Here is a 27500-nt window from a genome sequence, read left to right as displayed (position 1 = left end):
AGTTGAGGTCATTTTTTTTTAATAAATATAACAGCACTCCTATGTTTCTTGCAAACTGGTAGAAGCACCTAGAGAAAAATAACTAAAAAGCAATGTTCTGAGCTGCAGTGGAGTCATAAGGATAATCTCAGCTTGATGTGAATGGAAATCACTGAACGGTCTCACAGCTTTCCTTAGCCCATAACCTATTTTACTCTGTCTGTCCATCTGAACGTAAGGGAGATCTTATTAAGTGATAAGAGGTTTACTTTGTAGTGTCAGAGATAATGGGAACTGCAGATGCTGGAGAATCCAAGACAACAAAATGTGAGGATGGATGAACACAGCAGGCCAAACAGCATCTCAGGAGCACAAAAGCTGACGTTTCGGGCCTAGACCCTTCATCAGAGAGGGGGATGGGGAGAGGGAACTGGAATAAATAGGGAGAGAGGGGGAGGCGGACCAAAGATGGAGAGAAAAGAAGATAGGTGGAGAGAGTATAGGTGGGGAGGTAGGGAGGGGATAGGTCAGTCCAGGGAAGACGGACAGGTCAAGGAGGTGAGATGAGGTGAGTAGGTAGGAGATGGGGGTGCGGCTTGGGGTGGGAGGAAGGGATGGGTGAGAGGAAGAACAGGTTAGGGAGGCGGAGACAGGTTGGACTGGTTTTGGGATGCAGTGGGTGGAGTGGAGGAGCTGGGCTGGTTGTGTGGTGCAGTGGGGGGAGGGGACGAACTGGGCTGGTTTAGGGATGCAGTTGGGGAAGTGTCGGAGGATGATGCCCCACCAACCTCCGGATACAACGCATCATCCTCCGACACTTCCGCCATCTACAATCCGACCACACCACCCAAGACATTTTTCCATCCCCACCCCTGTCTGCTTTCCGGAGAGACCACTCTCTCCGTGACTCCCTTGTTCGCTCCACACTGCCCTCCAACCCCACCACACCCGGCACCTTCCCCTGCAATCGCAGGAAATGCTACACTTGCCCCCACACCTCCTCCCTCACCCCTATCCCAGGCCCCAAGATGACATTCCACATTAAGCAGAGGTTCACCTGCATATCTGCCAATGTGGTATACTGCATCCACTGTACCTGGTGTGGCCTCCTCTACATTGGGGAAACCAAGCGGAGGCTTGGAGACCGCTTTGCAGAACACCTCCGCTCAGTTCGCAACAAACTACTGCACCTCCCAGTCGCAAACCATTTCCACTCCCCCTCCCATTCTTTAGATGACATGTCCATCATGGGCCTCCTGCAGTGCCACAATGATGCCACCCGAAGGTTGCAGGCACAGCAACTCATATTCCGCCTGGGAACCCTGCAGCCTAATGGTATCAATGTGGACTTCACCAGTTTCAAAATCTCCCCTTCCCCAACTGCATCCCTAAACCAGCCCAGTTCGTCCCCTCCCACCACTGCACCACACAACCAGCCCAGCTCTTCCCCTCCACCCACTGCATCCCACAACCAGTCCAACCTGTCTCTGCCTCCCTAACCTGTTCTTCCTCTCACCCATCCCTTCCTCCCACCCCAAGCCGCACCCCCATCTCCTACCTACTAACCTCATCCCACCTCCTTGACCTGTCCGTCTTCCCTGGACTGACCTATCCCCTCCCTACCTCCCCACCTATACTCTCCTCTCCACCTATCTTCTTTTCTCTCCATCTTCGGTCCGCCTCCCCCTCTCTCCCTATTTATTCCAGAACCCTCACCCCATCCCCCTCTCTGATGAAGGGTCTAGGCCCGAAACGTCAGCTTTTGTGCTCCTGAGATGCTGCTTGGCCTGCTGTGTTCATCCAGCTCCACAGTTTGTTGTCTTTACTTTGTAGTGTGTTGGGTTAACAGTTTGTAATGGTTTACCTGTAACTACAGTCTAATTACTTGCAAGAAATAGAATTTTTTGTTAGGTACAGAAACCTTGTCCATGCTTTCTATCAGCCTGGAACTGATAATTAGGAAGACTCTGTGTACCTTTTAAAATGTTTGAACTGAGCGATGATTCTGGGAATAGCCAGGCATGATTTCCAGTACACCTGTCTGCATGGTCCCTGTGAGTATAGGAAATGCTGTGAATAAGGTGACTGAATAAGGAAGAAACTGAAATGTTGTCATTCCAGAGTAGGTTGAGATGTCAAATGAAATCAGAGACACATTCAGGCAGGTTCACCCTTGGCATGTGTTTATAATCCATGAATATTCATAAATGTGAATGTTTTTTATCTTGTGTTTTGCACTCAACATAAAGTCAATGGTGCTCAGGAATCTGGTGGTTATGGTTCAGGGTGGTTTTAAGGCTCTGCACAATGGTCACCTTTGTGCAGCTGTGCCTCAATGTTATTGATTGTCTTTGCTAACTTCGCTGGGGTTGGAGTAGATGAGAAAATGGCTGAGCTTCCTGGGTGTGATGGGTGGAGTTCCAGCTGAATCAGAAAGGTTCAGAAAGGATTCAATTTTGAATGAGTGCAGTAAAAAGCCTGTTATGATGTCATGGGCACATGGTGAGAACGAAGATGGAGTTCAACGGAGACAATTTTGGAGTCAATGTACTCCAAACAACCCATGTTGTAATGTCAGTTAGATACATGTCACCTGTACAGAATCACAGCAACACAAGAAGCTGTTTATTTTGCATGGTTCTCCTGGTTACACCAGTAAGTTGCTATCTTCATCCACTCTAGATTACTTAAAAATACAGAAATAGGAGCAGGATTAGACCAATCAGTCCTTCCTGACTGCTCTACCTTTCAATATGATCAAAACTGATCACCCAACTCAGCCCCCTGTACCCCATTTCACCTCCGGACCCTTTCCCCTTTAGACCTGAGAAATACTTAATGTTTTGGCCTCAACCACTTTCTATGGCAGAGAATGCAACTGGATTACTATTCCCTTGGTGAAGATATTTCTCCTCATGTCAGTCCCAAATGGTTCACCCTGTCCCTTACGCTATGACAGCTGGTTCTGGACTCCCCAGAAAATGATGACTAGCCATACCCTATTTAATCCTATTAGAATTTTATCGGTTTTTCAGAGACTCCCTCTCATTCTTCTGCAGACTGACTACTTGTGTGCATGATTTGTAATCTCACATCAGTGCAAATTTTAATTTTGAACAGTTAAGATACTGTTAGTCAGTGTAAATCAGGAAGGATGGAGTGATGATGGTGAGTGAGTGAATGGGATTGACAGCTGGACTGAGTCTCTTTGAACTTCAGAATGAGATGCTCAACATTCACTCCATCATCAATTTATATCAGTAATATTGATGTCCCTTCAGGACATAATAACTAGGAGCAGGAGTTGGCCATTTGGCCCCTTGAGCCTGCCCTACCATTTCATAAGATCATGGCTGACCTTTTTGAGACTCAGCTCCACTTACCTGCCCACTCACTATAACCTTTAATTCCTTTACTGTTCAAAAATTTATCTAGACTTGCCTTAAACACATCCAGCGAGATAGCTTCAACGGTTTCACTGGGCAGGGAATTCCACAGATTCACATCCCTTTGGGTGAAGAAGTTCCTCCTGACCTCAGTCCTACATCTGCTTCCCTTTATTTTGAGGCAATGCCCTCTAGTCCTAGTTTCACCTGCTAGTGGAAACAATATCCCTGCCTCCACCATATCTATTCCCTTCATAATCTTATATGTTTCAATAAGATCTCCCCTCATTCTTCTGAATTCCAATGAGTATAATCCCAGTCTCCTCATAATCCAATTCTCTCAACTCTGGAATCAACTGGGTGAATCTCCCCTGCACTCCCTCCAGTGCTAGTATATCTCTTCTCAAGTAGGGAGACCAAAACTGCACACAGTACTCCAGGTGTGGCCTCACCAGGACCCTATACAGCCCAAGCATAGCCTCCCTGTTTTTAAACTCTATCTCTCCAACAATAGCAGACAAAATTCCATTTGTCTTTTTAATTACTTGCTGTACCTGCAATCCTACTTTTAGCGATTCTTGCACAAGGACACCCAAGTCCCTCTGCACAGCAGCATGTTGCAATTTTTTTACCATTTAAAACTCAGTCCATTTTGCTGTTATTCCTACCAAAATGGATGGCCTCACACTTATCAACATTGTACTCCATCTGCCAGACCTTTGCCCATTCACTTAGACTATCTACATCCCTCTGCAGACTTTCGGTGTCTTCTGCATACTTTGCTCTACCACTCACCTTAGTGTCAACTGCAAATTTTGACACGCCGCACTTAGTCCCCAACTCCAAATCATCTATGTAAATTGCGATCCCAACACTGATCCCTGAGGCTCACCACCACTGCCAACCAGAAAAACACCAGTTTACCCTACGCTTTGTTTTCTACTGGTCAACCAATCCTCTCTCCATACCAATACATTACATGTAATACCATTCAACTTTATCTTATATAGCAGCCTTTGGTGTGGCACCTTGTCAAAAACCTTCTGAAATCCAGATACACCACATCCACAGGTTCCCCAATGTCTACCATGCAAGTAATGTCCTCAAAAAATTTCACCAAATTAGTTAAACATCACCTACCCTTCATGAACCCATGCTGGGTGTTCCCAAGGGGACAATTTATATCCAGATGTCTTTCTATTTCTTCCTTAATGATAGATTCAAGCATTTTCCCCATGACTGAAGTTAAGCTAACTGGTTTATAGTTACCTGATTTTGTCTACTTCTTTTTTTAAACAGTGGAATCACATTGGCTGTTTTCCAATCTGTGAGAACCACCCCACAGTCCAGTGAATTTTGGTAAATAATTACTAGTGCATTTGCTATTTCCCCCATCACCGCTTTTAGTACCCTGGGATGCATTTCATCAGGGCCAAGACACTTGTCTACCTTTAGCCCCGTTAGCTTGCCCAGCACTGCCTTCTTAGTGATAATGATATTTTCCAGGTCCTCACCTGCTAAAACCTTCTTGCCATTAGTTTTCAAAATGCTATTTGTGTCTTCCACTGTGAAGACCAACACAAAATAACTGTTTAATGTCTCAGTTATTTCCTCATTTCCGGTTATTAAATTGGCCTTCTCATCCTCTAAAGGACCAATGTTTACCTTTGCCACTCTTTTACGATTTACGTATTGATAGAAACCTTTGCTGTCAGTTTTTATATTCTGAGCTGGTTTACTCTCATAATCTATCTCACTTTTCTTTATAACTTTTTTGTGGCTTTCTGTTGGCCTTTAAAAATTTCGCAGTCTACTAGTTTCCCACTACTCTTTGCTTTTCTGTATCATTCAGCCTGATACTTTCCTTTATTTCCTTAGACATCCATGATTGGTTCTCTCTTATCCTACAGTTCTTCCTTATCACTAGAATATACTTCTGCTGAGCACCGTGAAAAATCACTTTGAAAGTCCTCTGCTGTTCCTCAATTCACCTGCCATAAAGTTTTTGCTCCCATTCTACATAGCTAACTCATCCCTCATCCCATCATAATCTCCTTTGTTTAAGCACAGGACATAGGTACTGGATTTAGCCTTCTCGCGCTCCATTTGTTTATTAAATTCAACCATTCTGTGATCGCTCCTTCCGAGAGGATCCCTAACTGTGAGATCATTAATTATTCCTATAACTTGCTCCCTCATAGGTTTCATTACATATTGTTCCAGGAAATTATCGAGGATACATTCTATGAACCTCTCCTCAAGGCTACCATGGCCAGCCTGGTTTGACCAATCGATATGTAGATTAAAATCCCCCATGATAATTGCTGTACCATTTTTACATGCATTAGCTACTTCTATGTTTTTTGCCTGCCCCAACACAATGCCATTATTTGGTGGCCTATAGACCACACCTTCTCCCTGCTATTCCTAATTTCTACCCAAATGTTTTCAAAGTTTTGTTCAGAAGAACCTATATCATCTCTCACTACTGTCCTGATATCATCCTTAAAAACCAGAGCAACACCACCTCCCTTTGCTCTAATACTCACCTTAGTGTCATCTGCTAATTTTGACACACCGCACTTAGTCCCCAACTCCAAATCATCTACATAAATTGTAAACAATTGCGGTCTCAACACTGTCTGTCCTTCCAAACAGTTTGATACTCCTGGATATTTAACTCCCAGTCATTACGATCCTGTAACCATGTCTCTGTAATGGCCACTAAATCATACCCATTTGCCATGATTTGCACCGTCAACTCATCCACCTTGTTTCGAATGCTCCGAGCATTCAGATAAAGTGCCCTTATGCCAGTTTTGCACCTTCTTTTTGGGTCCTATTACCTCAATTACTAACAGCTCTAGAGTTCTCCTTCCCTTTAACTTCTTTTCCTAATTTTCAATGGAGTTGAAGCTTCCTCGTCACCCGCTAAGCTGCTGCTTTGCCTTACATTAATTGCTATTCTCCCCCTACACTCAGTTTTCCCTTCCCCACTACTTACTAGTTTAAAGTCCTATTGACCACCCTATTTACCCTTTTCACCAGAAAACCAGACCCGGTCCTGTTCAGGTGGAGTCCATCCCAGCAGTATAGATCCCTCCTGTCCCAGAACTGATGCCAGTGCCCCATGAAAAGGAAACCCTCTTTCCCACATCATTCTTAACCACGTGTTTACTTCCCTGCTCCTCGCTTCCCTGCACCAATTTGCACGTGGCTCGAGCAGCAATCCAGAGATTATGACCCTTGAAGACCTGTGTGTTTTAAATTTTGTTCCGAGATTTTCATAATCCTGGAACAGGTCTTTTTCCCGAGCCGTGTCTATGTGGTTGCTACCTACGTGGACCACAACAACTGGATCCTCGCCTTTCCTGTCTAGTATCATCTCACGCCGCTCAGAGATGTCTCGCACCCTGGCACCGGGCAGGCAACACACCATGCTGTCTTAACGGCGGAAGGGAGACACGGAAAGACTAGTATTAGAACGTTCTTGCACACCTCCTGCCAGAAAAGACCCCTTTTTCTTTTTAAGATCTAACTTCTACTGAACTCAGTCATTCATGGTAACAAAACAGAAACAAAATCCTGCTAAAGCAATAGATTCTCAACATAATCCTGTGAAAATCTGAAGTGCTATTATAACCGAAATCAAAAGTATGGGTGAGATTACGACAAAGGCTTTTTTTTTATTGGCTAGGTATGTTTATTCCCACATGGATCTATTTCAGATCTACAGCTGGTCTGCCTTGAATGGTCAAGATCTGGAGATGTAATTTGGTGCAATTCTTGTTATGTACCGCCATCTACTGGGCTCTTTCCAGATGAACAAGGACCAGATCAAACTATCTCAACATTTTCATTGAAAGATGCAAAAACTTTCATTTGTGCAGAACCATTGTCACAAGAACCTTATTAGACAAAATTTAACTCAGGTAGATTTTTAAAAATTGTAAGAAAAGGAAACTGCAGGGGCTGGGCACAATTGAAATGTGGAGCTTGTTCAAGGAACAGCGACTGTGTGTCCTTGATAAGTATGTACCTGTTAGGCAGGGAGGAAGTGCTCGAACGAGGGAACCGTGGTTTACTAAAGAAGTTGAATCACTTGTCAGGAGGAAGAAGGAGGCTTATGCAACGATGAGGCATGAAGGCTCAGTTTGGGCTTGAGAGTTACAAGTTAGCCAGGAAGGACCTAAAGAGAGAGCTAAGAAGAGCCAGGAGGGGACATGAGAAGCCTTTGGCAGGTAGGATCAAGGAAATCCCTAAAGCTTTCTATAGGTATGTCAGGAATAAAAGAATGATTAGAGTAAGATTAGGGCCAGTCAAGGACAGTGGTGGGAAGTTGTGCATGGAGTCTGAAGAGATGGGAGAGGCACTAAATGAATATTTTCAGTCAGTATTCACACTGTAAAAAGACAATGTTATCAAGGAGAATACTGAGATACAGGCTATTAGACGAGGCGGGATTGAAGTTCATAAGGAGGAGGTGTTGGCAATTCTGGGAAGCCTGAAAATAGATAAGTCCCCTGGGGTGGATTGGAATAAACCCAGGATTATCTGGGTAGATAGGGAGGAGATTGTAGAGCCTTTGGCTTTAATCTTTATGTTGTCATTGTCTATAGGGATAGTGCCAGAAGATTGGAGGATAGCAAATGTTGTCCCCTTGTTCCAGAAGGGGATTAAACACAACCCTGGTGATTATAGACCAGTAGAGCCTTACTTCAGTTGTAGGTAAAGTGTTGGAGAGGGTTATAAGAGATAGGATTTATAGAAATCTAGAAACGAATAATTTGATTAGGGATAGTCAACATGGTTTTGTGAAGGGAAGGTCGTGCCTCACAAACCTTATCGAGTTCTTTGAGAAGGTGACCAAACAGGTGGATGAGGATAAAGCAGTTGATGTGGTGTATTCGGATTTCAGTAAAGCGTTTGATAACATTCCCCACAGTAGGCTATTGCAGAAAACACAGAGGCATCGGATTGAAGGCTCTCGGCCCGAAACGGCAGATTTTGTGCTCCTAAGATGCTGCATGGCCTGCTGTGTTCATTCAGCTCCACACTTTGTTATCTTGGGAATGAGCGTGATTTAGTGTTTTGGATCAGAAATTGGCTAGCTGTAAGAAGACAGAGGGTGGTGGTCGATGGGAAATGTTCATCCTGCAGTTCAGTTACTAGTGATGTCCTGCAAGGATCTGTTTGGGGGCCACTGCTGTTTGTCATTTTATAAATGACCTGGGCGAGGGCATAGAAGGATGGGTTAGTAAATTTGCAGATGACACTAAAGTCGGTGGAGTTGTGGTCAGAGATAATGGGAACTGCAGATGCTGGAGAATCCAAGATAACAAAGTGTGAAGCTGGTTGAACACAGCAGGCCAAGCAGCATCTTAGGAGCACAAAAGCTGATGTTTCGGGCCTAGACCCTTCATCAGAGAGGGGGATGGGGAGAGGGTTCTGGAATAAATAGGGAGAGAGGGGGAGGTGGACCAAAGATGGAGAGAAAAGAAGATAGGTGGAGAGGAGAGTATAGGTGGGGAAGTAGGGAGGGGATAGGTCAGTCCGGGGAGGACAGACAGGTCAAGGAGGCGGGATGAGGTTGGTAGGTGGGAAATGGAGGTGTGGCATGAGGTGGGAGGAGGGGATAGGTGAGAGGAAGGACAGGCTAGGGAGGCAGGGACGAGCTAGGCTGGTTTTGGGATGCAGTGGGTGGAGGGGACGAGCTGGGCTGGTTTGGGGATGCAGTGGGGGAAGGGAAGATTTTTGAAGCTTGTGAAGTCCACATTGATACCATTGGGCTGCAGGAACCTTCCCTCTCTGGTGGAGTTGTGGATAGTGTGGAAGCATGTTGCAGGTTACAGAGGGACATAGAGAAGCTGCATAGCTGGGTTGAGAGGTGGCAAATGGAATTTAGTGCGGAAAAGTGTGAGGTGATTCACTTTGGAAGGAGTAACAAGAATTCAGCGTACAGGGCTAATGGTAATACTCTTGGTAGTATGGATGAGCAGAGGGATCTTGGTGTCCATGTACATAGATCCCTGAAAGTTGCCACCCAGGTTGATAGGGTTGTTAAGAAGGCTTACGGTGTTTTATGTTTTATTAGTAGAGGGATTGAGTTTCAGAGCCATGAGGTCATGTTGCAGCTGTATAAAACTCTGGTGCGGCCACACTTGGAGCATTGCGTACAGGTCTGGGGGTTCGCCGCATTATGGGAAGAATGTGGAAGCATTGGAAAGGGTGTAGAGGAGATTTACCAGGATGTTGCCTGGTATGGAGGTCTTATGAGTAACGGCTGAGGGGCTTGAGGCTGTTTTGGTTAGAGAGAAGAATGTTAAGAGGTGACTTAATAGAGACGTCCAAGATGATCAGAGGATTAGATAGGGTGGACAGTGAGAGCCTTTTTCCTCGGATGGTGATGGCCAGCATAAGGGGACGTAACTTTGAATTGAGGGGTGATAGATATAGGACAGATGCCAGAGGAAGATTCTTTACTCAGAGAGTAGTAAGGGTGCAGAATGCCCTGCCTGCAACAGTAGTAGACTCGCCAAGTTTAAGGGCATTTAAATGGTCATTGGATAAACATATGGAAGATAATGGAAAAGTGTGGGTTAGATGTGCTTCAGATTGGTTTCACAGGTTGGTTTAACCTCGAGGGCCGAAGGGCCTGTACTGCGCTGTAATGTTCTATGTTCTATGCACTATGTTCACTCATGGGATGTGGGTGTCAATGGCTGAACCAGTATTTATTGCCCATTCCTAGTTGCTCCCTAAGGTGCTGGTGAGTTGACATCTTGGACCATTGCAGTCAGTGTGCTGCAGTTAGACCCAGTGTTTTGACCCAGTGGCTCTGAAAGAATGTGACATAATTCCAGTCTAGGATAGCGAATGACTTGGAGGGGGCCATGTCCTTCTCAATGTTCTCTGATGACACTTGTTCAAACATTTGAACACAAATGTAGGTTTAAGGAATATTTTAAATGAGGAGAGAGGTGTGGAATGAAGGAGAGGTTTAAGTAGAGAAAGTCAGTGTTTAGCATTCACAGCGCTGAAAGTACATCTACCAATGGTAAAATAATTAAACCCAGCATCTTACAGGTGAGTAGAACTGGCAGAGTCCAGAAACCTCAGGATTTATTGATTTTGAGAAGGTTACAGAGCTAGGGAGGTGTCGACCTATTAATAATTCCGGAAAGAAGAAGAAAACATTTTCATTTATGTTGCACTGTTGATGCTCTGAGAATGTTTCAAAGTATTTGCATCTGAAGAATTGCTTTTGATGTGTAGCCACTGTTATTAATTTAGTTACAGCATATGCTATATCTGAGAATGAAGTGAATGACTATCTCTCCCATAGGAGCTCTTTCCAGATTGACATGCACCAAACAGGAATGAAGCATTTGGATTTTAATCCGTGATCGGCACTGCCAACTAATCACAGCCAAGCATCAACTGGCTTTGCAAACTGCATCAGCGCCTTCAGGATAGAGTGGGAAATAATGAAGGCTCCAGCTGTGGATTGTGATTTATTGATTCCAGTTGGACAGAGGCAGGGTGCTATCATGAGTGAGATCTACCATTTGCCTTTGATTGAAATGCCTTCAGAATTGAAGGTTGCTTGTGAAAAATGATAATGTGGAGGAGATGACCAGAAAGGAGAAAGATGTTGTAAGGAGTAAATCACTGCGGCCATGAGGAACCTGGGGAAGGGAATTAGAATTGGTTCCATGCAACTGGTCAGAAGCTACAATGAGTGACAAGAATGATAGTTGAAATCAAGGTACAAGACCACATACTTAAGAAGTCATACAGTGCAGAGATGGGCTGAGAGGTGGCAGATGGAGTTCAACCTGGATAAATGCGAGGTGATGCATTTTGGAAGGTCGAATTTGAAAGCTGAGTACAGGATTAAGGATAGGATTCTTGGCAGCGTGGAGGAACAGAGGGATCTTGGTGTGCAGATACATAGATCCCTTAAAATGGCCACCCAAGTGGACAGGGTTGTTAAGAAAGCATATGGTGTTTTGGCTTTCATTAACAGGGGGATTGAGTTTAAGAGTCGTGAGATCTTGTTGCAGCTCTATAAAACTTTGGTTAGACCGCACTTGGAATACTGCGTCCAGTTCTGGGCGCCCTATTATAGGAAAGATGTGGATGCTTTGGAGAGGGTTCAGAGGAGGTTTACCAGGATGCTGCCTGGACTGGAGGGCTTATCTTATGAAGAGAGGTTGACTGAGCTCGGTCTCTTTTCATTGGAGAAAAGGAGGAGGAGAGGGGACCTAATTGAGGTATACAAGATAATGAGAGGCATAGATAGAGTCGATAGCCAGAGACTATTTCCCAGGGCAGAAATGGCTAGCACGAGGGGTCATAGTTTTAAGCTGGTTGGTGGAAAGTATAGAGGGGATGTCAGAGGCAGGTTCTTTACGCAGAGAGTTGTGAGAGCATGGAATGCGTTGCCAGCAGCAGTTGTGGAAGCAAGGTCATTGGGGTCATTTAAGAGACTGCTGGACATGTATATGGTCACAGAAATTTGAGGGTGCATCCATGAGGATCAATGGTCGGCACAACATTGTGGGCTGAAGGGCCTGTTCTGTGCTGTACTGTTCTATGTTCTATGTTCTCTATGTTCTATGAACAGTGGTAGTGTTGGCATTCTGGAATGATACAATCAAATAAATCTGGAGATGTCTGTTATATTCATGTAAATAGTCTAATATCCAATTGCTTGTCAGGGGTTGCATAACTCTGTGAGTTAGGTTATTTATGACAGTGAAATGCTTTACAAGTTATGATAGCAGACATTACATCAAGGCAATGAGCTTGAGAATATAGCCTGCAACCCCACAGCAAACTAACTGCTAGGCAGATTCACAACATTATTTACTCACAGCGCATATACCTTTTAAAGTTATTTCTCCAAGAGAATTCCTGCAAATTTATGAGGAGGTCTCCACCTCCCCATCAGCACTCTATTCTTAAGATGATGGTACTCTGAAACTCCTTCAGCTTCTACCAAGGGACCAGCTGACTGTGCTTTATTGTAAAATTAAGAATCTGCTTTTTTAAGAATCTGTAATTAAGGAAGTCATACCAAACAATCCACCTGGATTATCTAAATCATTTCTAGAAAATTTTAGTTATCCCTCCAGTTCTTTCTGGTGCACATTAATGTTTATTGGTAGATTTCATTTAATCGTTGTCCTGCTTACCACGCCTAAAGAAAAGATACCAGGAAGCAGTTCCAGTCGTTCTGTTTCTATGTCAACAATTACCTCTCCAGATAACAAATCACATTCTCGTGAAATTTGGGCTGACAAGTAGCAAGTAACATTTGTGCCCCACAAATGCCAGGCCTTGAACATCACCAATAAGAGACAATCTACATTACCTCCCTTTGATATTCAAAAGTCATATCATCATTGAACCTGCAACATCAATAACCCAGAGGGGTTACCATTGACCTGAAATTTAACTGGACATGTCATATAAATATAATGGCAATAAGAACAAGTTAGAAGCTAGGAACACTACAGCAAATAACTCACTCCTGGCTTCCGAAAGCCTGACTGCAATATACAAGAAACAAGTTAGGAATGTGATGGAATACTCCCCAATTGCCTGGATGGTAAAGCCTCAAACACTTGATCTGGATTCCCTAGATACTTTTCAGATCATATTGCTTCTGAACATGGTCTGCTTCAGTGTCTGAAGAGTCACAATGGTGACGAACATTGTGCAATCATCAGCAAACATCCCCACTTTCTGACCTCATGATAGACGGAAGGTCATTGATGAAGAAGCTGAAGATAGTTAGTCTGAGGTCACTACCCTGTGGAAGTTTTGCAGAGATGCCCTGGAGCTGAGATGACAGATCTCCGATGACCATGCCTATCTTCCTCGTGTGCCAGACACAACATTAACCAACAGAGAGCTTGCTCTCTGATACCAATTGATTCCAGTTTTCTTAGGGCTCCTTGATGCCATATTTAGTCAAATGTGGCCTTGATGTCATGGGCTGTCACTCTCACCTCATCACACCTCGCTTCTTTTTACAATCTAGGATGAAGTCCATCAGCACCTTGGAACTTCTCAGATTTTAATTTTTGTAGCACAATTATCAAAGCAAGATTGGAACATAGGAACAGAATCAAGAACTCGAGTCCCTTCAACATGTTCAATCAATCAATGAGAAGAATTTCCTGGTGAGTGTAATTGTTTAAAGGCCGTCTCTCCCTCCCTCTAATTCCCCTCTTGTTTCACAATTATTTCTGTGATGTTCTTTGCTTCCATGGTGAAGAAAAATATAAATTATTGATTCAATTCATCTCCTAGTTCCTTCTTCTAAATTATTAATTCCTCAGATTCTGTCTAGAGGATGAACCTGACCCTAATTACTCTTTTCCTTTATAAATCCCAGCAGAGTTTCCTACTACATATGTTTATATTTCTATCTAGCTTTCTCTTGTGTCTGAAGAAAGGATCACCAAACTCAAAATGTTAACTCTGTTTTTTTCCCTTCACAGGTGCTGCCAGTCCCGCTGATCTTTTCCAGCAACTTTGTTTTTGTTCCTGATTTACAGTGTCCACAGTCCTTTCAGAGATAGTAGGAACTGCCGATGCTAGAGAATCTGAGATAAACAAGTGTGGTGCTGGATAAACACAGCAGCCCAAGGAGCATCAGAGGAGTAGGAAAGCTGAGGTTTTGGGTCTAGACCAGTCTTCAGCTTTTATTCAGTTTTGTATATGTTTGATCTTCTTGTTTAAGAAAGAATATAAATGTGTTCGAGAAGAGGTTCAGAGATGATTCCTGGTAACTGGGATGGGGACTTGCGTTCTTGTGAAGAAATGTTGGACAGACTGGGCTGATACTTGTTAGAGTTTAGAAGAATGACTGGTGAACTTAGTGAAATGTAAGATCCAGAAAGTACCTGACAGGATAGATGTTGAGTGGTTATTTGCCCCTTGTGGGACAGAATTAAACACTATTTATAAACAAGTGTCCTTCCACTTAAGACAAAGGTAAAGACAATACAGCATTCTCTCAGGGGCTTTAGAACCTTCAGAACTTTTTTCCCCAGAGAGTAGTGGATTTTGAGGAATGAAATAAGAGTGAGGTAAATAAAGTGTCGGGCGTTTCAAGATTGGGTGGGAGGATGAAGTCGAGGCCACAATTAGATCAGTCGTGATGGTATTGAACAGGGGACCAGCCTTGAGGGACTGAGCAGCCTATTGCAGCTTCTAATTTGTTCCATTCTTGTATATTTTCATATGTCATGCCAGCAGTTTCTGTAGGTCCTTGCTGCAGCAAATGCTGCGATATAGATATTATATAAATATCAAGAACAAGCCCTGTCCGACAGTATCTTTGAAAAAGAAGTCACAGGTGCCATTATGGGTCTGGTGACCCTCAGAACACCAGAATCCTCTTCTAAACTCACAAAAGTCACACAGCCTGGGGAATCTGCTCATTATCAATGTTTGATAAAAAATACATACGGAAATACTCAGGGCTTTCACATCTACAGATACCTGATGTTTGAACTCTAGGTCGGGGGTCGCAGTCTCATAGTGCATAGTAGGCCTGAGAATGGCGAGCCTGTGGAATTCTGTGCCAGAGAATGTAATTGAGGCCAAAATATTGAATATTTTCAAGTAAGAGCTAACTACAGTTCTTAGAACTAAAGGGGTCAATGGGTATGGAGAGAAAACAGGAGCATAATAATTAGCTATGACCATAATAAATGGTGCAGTGAGCTTGACTGGCCTATTCTGCTCTTAGTTTGCTCTTGGGACTGCAGCAGTTCAAGAAGGCAGCTCACCACCAACTTCTCAAGGGCCACTAGGCGTGGGCAGTAAATGCTGGCCAGCCAGCAATGCACACATTACACAAATGAATGCAAGAAGTCAGATCATGAAATCAGAAAATGACAGAACAGAGAATGAGGGACACAGACTGCATCATGCCTGTGTCAACTTTTCAAAAAAGTCAATCAGTGTTCCTCTTATTTCTCTGCAGCCCTGTGTTGTTTCCTTCTCAAGTATTTATTTACTTGCCTCTTCAAAGTCATTATTGCAGTTGCTTCAGCGCTTTGGCTGTGTCAGTGATTTCGAATCCAGTTTAGGTACTGATTGACGTCTAACCATGAGAACAGGATTGATGTGCACTGTGGGCATGCTCAATGAACAAGTTTTCAACATTTTCACTCCCACACATGTCGATTTGAAACGTTTGCACTGAACGCCATGGGAAACCAAGGAAATGAACAGCTCCCATTTACATTTGTCAACTTTAAGCCATGGCAAATTTTTGATTAACCGTATCCTTAACCCTCCACATCCCCACAACCCACCCCTTAACAGTGGGAAATGTTGTTGTGATTTCCCAGGACTAATTGTCCATGTTTTCAATTAAAACATCAAGTTCAAATCCAGCAAATCAACCCAATAAACAAAACTACAGTTTTTTTTTTACAGATAAATAATTCACAAAAGAATCCACTTTTTCAATTCATTCCTGATAAAAACAGACCTCAAGCTGAAAGAGTAGAAATGAAAAGATATTTGATTAAGAGGTAATTCTGTTCCTACAATTATAGACGCTGACGTGGATTATTTTTGCATCCAGGAAATGGTTTTCAGACTTGTTAATTTCTGCTTCCCCAGTGTGTTCTGCAACCAACAGCAAAAATCATATTTGCCACATTCTCTGTAACTTAAAGGTGGCAATGAGCATCAGCTTCATTCTTAAAGGTTTGTGTTTGATGTTGATGAATTTAGAAAACTTGAAAAAGGCCAGATTTCCATCAGAGCCAAATAACGTCAACAAGGAAGTGATGATTAGTGACAGTGGCCTTTAGTTTAAAGTCTACTGGCTATTTAAAGGAGTCCTAGAACTTTGAAGTGCTGAGAAACAATGAATTTGAATGAGAGTTTTGTCAAAGAGTTTTAACTGGAAAAAAAGAAATGAGTTTGGTATAAAAGTGCAGCTGACAAGGCAATGGAGGTAAGACGAAAGTGAAGAACACTTCTCCTGGATAAACAAAGTACAGATGCTGGAAATCCGAAACAAAAACAGAATTTTTAGGAGAAGTTCAGCAGGTCTGGCAGCTTCTGTGGAGAGAAAAAACAGTGTTACTGTTTTGAGTCCAATGGGCCTCTCAGAGCCTCTACTGGGTATGTTTCCTTAGTGAGAGTCTGACCTGTGAGTGATGCACTTGGGCACATAGAATATTACAGCACAGTACAGGCCCTTCAGCCCCCGATGTTGTGCCGACCTGTCATACCGATCTGAAGTCCTTCTAACTTACACTATTCCACTTACGCCCATATGCTTATCCAATGATGACTTAAATGTACCTAAAGTTGGCGAATCTACTACCGTTGCAGGCAAAGCGTTCCATTCCCTTACTACTCTCTGAGTAAAGAAACTACCTCTGACATCTGTCCTATATCTTTCACCCCTCAATTTAATGCCCGAATATATTGGTTCAGTCTTCAGCTCACGCTCTCTCCACTCCTGCTGCTCGAATCAAGCACCAGATTCACTTGTGCATCATTTGTCTTCAAACAACTATCCAATATCCTTTTGGATGCCCAGGCTGAGCATTATCCTGCCCAGTTCCCTGTTGTATTTTGTATCTGGTGGAAGGTGGGTTCTGGCAGGGAATGCAGCTCAGGGTGACTCTGCCTGGTCAGCTGGTACCTGCTCAGAGCCTTTGACTTTGTTCTACTCTGACTGCCCATTTCCACTATCTTCCCAACTGCCACCCTTCAATGTGGAAACTCACTATATTGAACTTTACCTCTAACCATCTTTCCTGAGCGCTGGACGCTGACATAACACCCTAACGATGCCCACACTGTCCCTCCACACTTACCCTGCGGAGGGCAAGGTGATGGTAATTACCAAAGATGCCACTCCCATAGCAGGCCATGTCCTCTGATGCTGCTCCCCATACCACCGTCTCCCCAACACTTTAAACTCCTCCTACCATACCCTTGTCCCTATCTCTAACCCTCCCCATCCCTGAGCTCCCACTTCCCCCCCATCTTCTTGAAGCACTGCAGTCTATGTGCTACAGCTTAACCCATAATGCATTAAGAAGGGAATTCCAGGATTTAGATGCAGCAACACTTAGGGAATGGTGGTATATTTCCAAGTCAGGATGGTGAGTGATCTGGAGGAGAACTTGCAGGGGGTGGTTTCCCATGTATCTGCTGCCCTTGTCCTTCTGATGTAAGTGGTCATGGGTTTTAAAGGTGCTGCCTGAGGATCTTTGGTGAATTTCTTCAAAGCATCTTGTAGATAGTACACACTGTTGTGACTGAGTGTCAGTGGTGGAAGGAGTGGGATGTTTTTGGCAGTGGACGTTTTTTCTAGCCCTGACCCCACCCTGCCTCATTCCTACAGGCTTCCGATCACGCAGTTTGAAGATTCATGGATGGACTTCAACAACTGTAGATGCCCAAGAGATGAACTGATATCGATAAGCAGCACATAGACAAGACGGAGCTGACCCCTGCCCTCTGTCCTTGCAGCTCCCCGACTGATGGGACATGATTCCCTCTGCCTGCTGTTGCTGGTCCTACAGTACTGGGTGCTGCCCGCTCCCCAGGAAGTGCTGGGACAAATCCCTGACTGTGAGAGCCCTGTGACTGACCCTCGCCAAGCCCCTGGACTCTGTTTAGTCTGTGCTCATAACAGATGATAACGGGACCCCCTGACCAACTGCGGCCCCTTTGGCTGGACTAATGACCACATCACACCTGGTTTCTGAAAAGAAACTATGGATTTCCAGTCACTATACACCTGTATTCCCCATGCAGATGGCCTTAAGGCCCTTTGCTTCTGCCTGTCCCACAGACTCGACCAGTCCCCCTCCACTGACACCCTCATCCGCCTAGCCGAACTCATCCTCACCCTCAACAACTTCTCTTTCAATTCCTCCCACTTCCTACAAACTAAGGGGGTAGCCATGGGCACGCGCATGGGCCCAAGCTATGCCTGCCTCTTTGTAAGTTACGTGGAACAGTCCCTCTTTCGCACCTACACTGGCCCTAAGCCCCACCTCTTCCTCCGTTACATTGATGACTGTATCGGCACCACTTCTTGCTCTCCAGAGGAGCTCAAACAGTTCATCCACTTCACCAACACCTTCCACCCAAACCTCAAGTTCACCTGGGCCATCTCCAACACATCCCTCACCTTCCTGGACCTCTCTGTCTCCATCTCAGACTAACACCTACAAACCGATGTCCATTTCAAGACCACCGACTCCCACAGCATCTAGAATACACCTCCTTCCACCCACCTTCCTGCAAAAATTCCATCCCGTATTCCCAATTCCTTCGCCTCCGCCACATCTGCTCCCAGGATGAGGCATTCTACTCGCGTACATCCCAGATGTCTTCGTTCTTCAAGGACTGCAACTTCACCCCCACCCACCCCACCCCGCAGTGGTCGAGAACGTCCTCGACCTTGAATCCCGTATTTCCCGCAACTCATCCCTCACAACCCTTCCCCACAATAACTGCCACAAGAGAATCCCCCTCGTCCTCACGTACCACTCCAACAACCTCCCTATACAACGCATCATCCTCTGACACTTCCACCATCTACAATCCGACCCCACCACTAAAGACATTTTTCCATCCCCACAGGTACCTGGAATACACCTCCTCCCACCCACCTTTCTGCAAAAATTCTATCCCCTATTCTATTTCGTCCAACTCCGCCGCATCTGCTCCCAGGATGAGGCATTCCACTCTCGTACATCCCAGATGTCTTTGTTCTTCAAGAACTGCAACATCCCCCCCACAGTGGTCGAGAACGCCCTCGACCGTGTCTGCTGCATTTCCCACATCTCATCCCTCACAAAGAACAAAGAACAAAGAAACCTACAGCACTGGAACAGGCCCTTCGGCCCTCCAAGCCTGCGCTAATCAAGATCCTCTGTCTAACCTGTCATCTATTTTCTAACGGTCTGTGTCCATTTGCTCGCCACCCATCCATGTACCTGTCCAAATATATCTTAAAAGACGCTAACATGTCTGTGTCTACCACCTCCGCTGGCAACGCATTCCAGGCACCCACCACCCTCTGTGTAAATAAATTTCAACACATATCTCCCTTCAACTTTCCTCCTCTCACTTCGAACTCATGACCCCTAGCAATTGAGTCCCCCACTTTGGGAAAAAGCTTTTTGCTACCCACCCTGTCTACACCCCTCATGATTTTGTAGACCTCAGCCAGGTCCCCCCTTTATCTCCGTCTTTCTAATGAAAATAATCCTAATTTACTCAACCTATCTTCATAGCTAGCACCCTCCATACCAGGCAACATCCTGGTGAACCTCCTCTGTGCCCTCTCCAAAGCATCCACATCCTTTTGGTAATGTGGCGACCAGAACTGCACACAGTACTCCAAATGTGGCCGAACCAAAGTCCTATACAACTGCAACATGACCTGCCAACTCTTGTACTCAATACCCCGCCCAATGAAGGAAAGCATGCCACATGCCTTTTTGACCACCCTATTGACCTGCCTTGTCACCTTCAGGGAACAATGGACCTGAACACCCAGATCTCTTGGTTCATCAATTTTCCCTAGGACTTTTCCTTTTACTGTATAGTTCGCCCTTGAATTTGATCTTCCAAAATGCATCACCTTGCATTTGCCCAGATTGAACTCCATCTGCCATTTATCTGCCCAACTCTCCAGTCTATCTATATTCTGCTGTAATCTCTGATAGTCCCCTTCACTATCAGCTACTCCACCAATATTAGTGTCATCAGCAAACATGCTGATCAGGCCACCTACGCCTTCCTCCAGATCATTTACATATATCAAAAACAACAGTGGTCTCTGCACAGATCCCTGTGGAACACCACTGGTTACAGGTCTCCAATTTGAGAAATTCCCTTCTACTACTACTCTCTGTGTTGCCTAGCCAGTTTTTTATCCCTCTAGCTAGCACACCCTGGACCCCATGTGACTTCACTTTCTCCATCAGCCTGCCATGGGGAACCTTATCAAACACCTTAATGAAGTACATGTATATGACATCTACAGCCTTTCCACCATCAATCAACTTTGTCACGTTCTCAAAGAATTCTATTAAGTTGGTAAGACATGACCTTCCCTGCACAAAACCATGTTGCCTATCACTGATGAGCCTATTTTCTTCCAAATGGGAATAGATCCTATCCCTCAGTATCTTCTCCAGTAGCTTCCCTACCACTGACGTCAGGCTCACCGGTCAATAATTACCTGGATTATCCTTGCTGCCCTTCTTCAACAAGGGGGCAACATTAGCAAGTCTCCAGTCCTCCAGGACCTCACCCGTGTCTAAGGATGCTGCAAAGATATCTGTTAAGGCCCCGGCTATTTCCTCTCTCGCTTCCCTCAGTAACCTGGGATTTGTCCCATCCGGACCTGGGGACTTGTCCACCTTCATGTGTTTTAGGATACCCAACACTTCCTCCTTCCTTATGTCAACTTGACCTAGAGTAAGCAAACATCTATCCCTAACCTCAACATCCGTCATGTCCCTCTCCTTGGTGAATACCGATGCAAAGTACTCGTTAAGAATGTCATCCATTTTCTCTGACTCAGTGCATAACTTTCCTTCTTTGTCCTTAAGTGGGCCAATCCTTTCTCTTGTTACCCTCTTGCTCTTTATATATGAATAAAAGGCTTTGTGATTTTCCTTAACCATGTTTGCCAGCAATATCTCATGTCCTCTCTTAGCCCTCTTCATCCTTCATTTCAGATTCACTCTGCATTCCTGATATTCTTGCGAAGCTTCGTCTGTCTTCACACCCCACCCCTGCAATAACCACCACAAGAAAATCCCCCTAGTCCTCACATACCACCCTACCAACCGCCGAATACAAAACATCATCCTCCGATACTTCTGCCATCTGCAATCCGACCCCACCACTAAAGACATTTTTCCATCCCCACCCTTATCTGCCTTCCGGAGAGACCACTCTCTCCGTGACTGCCTTGTTTACTCCACACTGCCCTCCAACCCCACCACACCTGGCACTTTCCCCTGCAACCGCACGAAGTGCTACACCTGCCCCCAAACCTCTTCCCTCACCCCTATCCCGGGCCCCAAGATGACTTTCCACATCAAGCAGATGTTCACCTGCACATCCGCCAATGTGGTATACTGTATCCATGTACCCGGTGTAGCATCCTCTACATTGGGGAAACCAAGCAGAGGCTTGGGGACTGTTTTGCAGAACACCTCCGTTCGGTTCGCAGTAGACAACTGCACCTCCCAGTCGTGAACCATTTTAACTCCCCCTCCCATTCTTTAGAATGACATGTCCATCTTGGGCCTCCTGCAGTGCCACAATGATGTCACCCGTAGGTTGCAGAAACAGCAACTCATATTCCGCTTGGGAACCCTGCAGCCCAATGGTATCAATGTGGATTTCACCAGCTTCAAAATCTCCCCTCCCCCCACTGCATCCCAAAACCAGTCCAGCTTGTCCCCGCCTGCCTAACCTGTTCTTTCTCTCACCCATTCCCTCCTCCCACATCAAGCTGCACCTCCATTTCTTACCTACTAACCTCATCCCACCCCCCTGACCTGTCCGTCGTCCCCGGACTGACCTATCCCCTCCCTACCTCCTCCCCCCAACCATATGCTCCTCTGCACCTATCTTCTCCTCCATCTATCTTCAGTCCGTCACTCCCTCTCTCTCTATTTATTTCAGAATCCTCTCCCCATCCCCCTTTTCTGATGAAGGGTCTGGGCCCGAAACGTCAGCTTTTGTGCTCCTAAGATGCTGCTTGGCCTGCTGTGTTCATCCAGCTCCACACTTTGTTGTCTTGGTTTCTGAAAAGGTTGCTCAGGTAAATAACTGTGAGTGTGTTGCCTTGCAGGGATCTGGCAAGGTGAGTATTACATTGTAATACTGTGTTACATTGATGTATCCGTGACTGTGTCATACAACAAGATCTGCCTTTTCCAGGCAGATCCTTCCTAACAAGCTGAGGGCACATCAATAAGGCATGAATGATGGTCTTTGGCACTGACTAAAGCACCGACACTCTAACTGGCATAGGACGGCCTGCCAAAGTATGGCATGACTGTTGTGAGCCTGCTACATGAGTGAGTGCTAACAACAGCAATCTCACGGCTCAGAGATACAGCCTGGTCCAGCCTGTGAGCTGGGAGCTTGCCTATTCCTTGTTGCAGCTTTCAATGCTTTCTGTAATGCAGCCCGGTGCATCCTCAGTGGCCTGCTGCTGGGTCACAGAAATACCATCATAACTGGGAGTGGTTGGAAATTGTCAGCTGCCACTGTCCATGGACAAAGGGTGCATGAAGCTTGTGCCCATGGACAATACCCTGAGATGATACGTGTTGCTGAGTAACATGGAGGCTCCTCACATACAGCTGCAGTCACCAGGTACCGCTCGGATGGCCCTTGCTGAGAACTCATGAAAACTTTGGTCCATACACCTGCTAAGGAAGGAAGCTGAGTATTGATGAGGTGAGCTGCAGCATGAATGAGGGATTTACCAAGGAATAACCCCCTTAATTAGCAACGTGCAGCTGTCCAGATGAAATCTCGTTTTGCCACCCTGCAGGTGTAACAGGTTATCCCTGGCAACAAGAGGGGCTCTGCCAGACTTGTCTATATCTGCCACAAATCTTACCATAGACCACATCATATAGGCTGCGGCCAGTTTCTACGCTCAGGATTGCAGTTTTAAAACAGATACTGGCAACATTTCCAAATCAGCCCGCGTAGATAGCAGCAGTCAGCTGTCTGATTGCAGTGTGTGGCAAGGAACAAGTTCTAAGAAATTTGTTGGACTTACTAGAAAGTGAATGCGTAGAGCATTAATATGCAAAGAAAAAATCAGAAAGATATGATACCTTGTTGCTTTGAATGTGTTATTTATTTTTTATTATATATGTAGAATCATACAATCAGAGAATTTTTACACTACAGAAGGAAGCTATTTGATCGAATGTGTCTGCATACACTTTGGTAGAAAGAATCAAGGCAAAGACTATATTCTAAATGGGGAAAGGATTTGAAAGTCTGAAGCACAAAGGGATTTAGGATTCTGAGTTCAGGATTCCCTTAAGGTCAGCATGCAGATTAAGTTGGCAGTTTGGAAGGCAAATGCAATGTCATCATTCATTTCAATAGGGCGAGAATAAAGGAGAAGAGATGAACTGCTGAGGCCATAAAAGGCTCTGGTCGACTGCATTTGGAGCATTGTGAGCAGCTTTGGGTCCCATATCTAAGGAAGGATGTGATGGCACTGGAGGAGGTCCAGAGGACATTTACAAGAATGATCTTGGAGAAGAAGATCTCATCATATGAGGAGTGGTTAAAGACTCTGGGCCTGTGCTCAGTGGAGTATAGAAAGATGAGGGGGAATCTAATTAAAACAAGCAGAATACTGAGAGACCTGGATAAAATGGACATGGAGAAGTCTGTAGGAGAGACAGAGCACATGGGCACAGCCTCAGAATTAAAGGACGACACTTTAAAACTGATGTGAGGAGGAATTTCTTCAGCCCGAGGGTCATGAATCTGTGGAACTCAGTGAGTGTATTTAAGATAAAGATAGATAGGCTCCTGGTTAGTAAGGGGATCAAGGGTTACAGGGAGAAAGCAGAAGAATGGGGCTGAGAAATACATCCACCATGATTTAATAGTGGAGCAGACCCCTATCCTGCTCCCCTATCCTGTAGTCACATGAACCAAGCTGTTGCTCTTAGCCTTTTGGGCTGTGTGAAGCTGTACTACATCATCTTCTCATCAATGGCCTTTCCAGACATCTCCTTATCCTCAGAATCATCGTTTTCTACAAAGGATTGTTCTCAATCGCCGATTTCATCCCTATCCAGACCATTGAACTCCATTCCCCCACCCCGTTCCTCACTTGTTGGCTCGAATTGTGAAGGGCTCAGTGTCCAGCCCTGAGAATGTGGAACACTCTCTCTGGGTTAATGTAGAAAACCCGCCGTGTGGGGGCAATGAAAACACAACTGAAAGAAATCTGTGGATGATCCCATTCTGGCCCACGTGGGATTGATATATGGTATTGTATCATGTTCCACATTGCCCAATGGCTATCCCTCAGAAATAACAGCCAGACTTGGGGATGGATGCCCCTGTCTCCCAGCAGCATCTGTGTAAGGCCGAGCAGCTCGAAAGAAGCCTGTGAATTCTCAGTGTGTAAAAGTCAAGCAGCTCCCCCAGGACATCAGGCACATAGCTCCAAAATTAGACTTTGACAATCACAAATAATTTAAACAATAGAATAGAATCATTTCCTGCTGACAATCTCTGCAAAGCAAAGTGGGATCAGTCTACACCAGCAATGGCAGAGAATACCACAATCCAAGCTGCTTGCCTTTCCTTGCCACTGGGGGCAGTGGACAGGGCTTTGACATTACCTGCTGTGAGCTAGAGAAAATAACATCAACTACATCCAAATGTATTTATGGGTCAAGACTTGCCGCACAGATCTCCATTCCTCTTTGTCATGAACTATTGATGAGTCCAGGTCCTGGGCCAGCAGCTGGCATGGTCTAAAATAATGGATTTTAAAAAAAACACATCTTCTGCGGACACAGGTATACAAACACACACACACACGCACAAACACACAAATACACACACACACACACACACACACACACACACACACGCACAAACACACAAATACACACACACACACACACACACACAAGCACACAAATACACACACACACACGCACAAACACACAAATACACACACACACACACGCACAAACACACATATACACACACACACACACACACACACACAAACACACAAATACACACACACACACACACACAAACACACACACACACACACTCACACTCAGACACACACACACTCAGACACACACACACATTCACACACACACACGCACGCACACACTCACACTCACACTCAGACACACGCACACTCACACTCACACACACACGCTCACACTCACACTCAGACACACACGCACGCACATACACAAACACACACACATACACACACACACACACTCAGACACACACACACTCACACTCAGACACACACATGCACACAGTCAGACACACACACACTCACACTCAGGCACACACACACACACACTCACACTCACACTCGGACACACACGCACATACAGAAACACACACACGTACACACACACATACACACACACATATACACACACATTCACACACACACATACACGCGCACACACATGCGCACACACATACACACACACTCACACACATACTCACACTCACACACACAGTCACACACACACACAATCACACACGCTCACACGCAACACACACATGCACATGCACACAGACACACATATGCACACACATGCTCACAAAGTCATGCACACAAACATACTTACACGCAGGCACACATGTGCACACGCGTACACACATGGAGAAATCAGGTGGTAAAATAGTACAAAATGTCACTTATCAACGTTTGGTGCTTCAGCAGCAGCACTCCCAATTTTCAGCACAAGAGGGCAGTAGTGTCTCAATTTTCCATTGATAATCCGCCACTGAAATAACTGAGATTTGCAGTATGTTCTCAATATTAGTTCAGGAGTTCACAAATGCAATAATTCTTCATCTGCTGTTGTCTCACAACAACTAATTAGTTATTTTTTTAACATGCTCGAACTGTACAAGAATCTGAACGTTGGTCAGTAAATTACTGGAGAAATAAATTGTTTGAAATAACTCCACAGAGCTGTTCTCCCATCACTAAGTCACCGATTATTCAAACTGGCAAAACCTCATCAGAACCAGCTCTCAGAGTTAACAGAACCTCTGACACTCCTGTTTATTTCTGTCAGCCAGGGCTCACCAATTGGTCCAGATTATCAGCCCCAATCAGGGATCTCATATTTCATGAGGCCCACCTGACTGACTTTGTTACACTCACTGATTGAGCCCTTTCTTGTTGCTCCTCCTGGACCATTTTAGCACCAGGTCAGGTTTCTCCAAATCTGCCTCTGACGTGGGCAGCGTGTAACACACAGCATCGTGCTTCTTGTGTATGGAGTGTTTCAGGAGAAATTCATTCTCTTCCTCAGGGAACTAAAGTGTCAAGGCGGTGACATCCACCATGTCCATCCTGGGTTCCAGGGGATCTGCAACGCTTGATGGAGAGGGAGAACCCAATTCTGTCTGCCTTTACAACAGAGCTGAGGAACCAGAAACGTTCTGTTCCCACACTGCTTGCAGGTTTGTAGCTTTCATGTGCTTATTTAGGACCTTCGTATCTACCCAAATTTTATACGCCATGGGACCAGACCTCACATCAACCATGGCCCTTACCCATGCGGGGCCATTGCTGTGGTTCTGACACCAAGCTTTGTCCCCTGAGGTAAACTATCCCTTTTGCTCGGTGGAGCCTGTGCCTGGCATTGGCATTCCTGAAGCTGTTTCACCATCTCCTCCAAGGTCTGGGAGGATCAGATTTAACCTGGTGCAGAGTCTTCTCCCCATTAACAACTAAGCTCGAGTTGTGAGAAATGGTCCTATAATTAAATAGGAACTGGGACAGTTTGGTAAGTAATTTCTTTCAGCCTGCCTTCAAAGTGTGGACTACACATTCTGCCTGACCATTAGATGATGGATGGCATGGAACTGTCCAATGCCATTTGACTTTAGGAAATACTCAAATTCCTTGCTGGTGTGTGATGCCCCATTATCTGTGACCTACACTTCTCGAGTTCTGTGCATGGCAAAATAAATGTTCTGTATTTGTATCATTGTCCCCATGTTTGACAAATGAATTCGATGCATGTCCAGTCACTTTAAGTGGGTGTCCACAATGACTAAGAAAGTTGAGTCCACGAAGGACCTGCACAGTCAATGTGTAACAAAGCCCTGGGTTTCCCCAGCCATTCCCATGAATGTGGGGGAGCTGCTGCTCGTAATTTTTGTTCTTGTTGTTAGTCTGCCTCTCCAACACAGTTATGTCTTAATCGAGTCATGGCCACCAGACATGGCTACTCAGCAATGTCTCCATTGTGGATGCCACTGGATGACCCTGGTGGAGTTAAGTCAGTATCTGGTGGTGTCCTTTGCTCAGGAGAAGCTCTG

The sequence above is a fragment of the Stegostoma tigrinum genome, chromosome 13 (assembly GCF_030684315.1).
Source record: "Stegostoma tigrinum isolate sSteTig4 chromosome 13, sSteTig4.hap1, whole genome shotgun sequence".
In the NCBI taxonomy this organism is placed as follows: domain Eukaryota; kingdom Metazoa; phylum Chordata; class Chondrichthyes; order Orectolobiformes; family Stegostomatidae; genus Stegostoma; species Stegostoma tigrinum.
Note: the sequence above shows the minus strand (reverse complement) of the source record.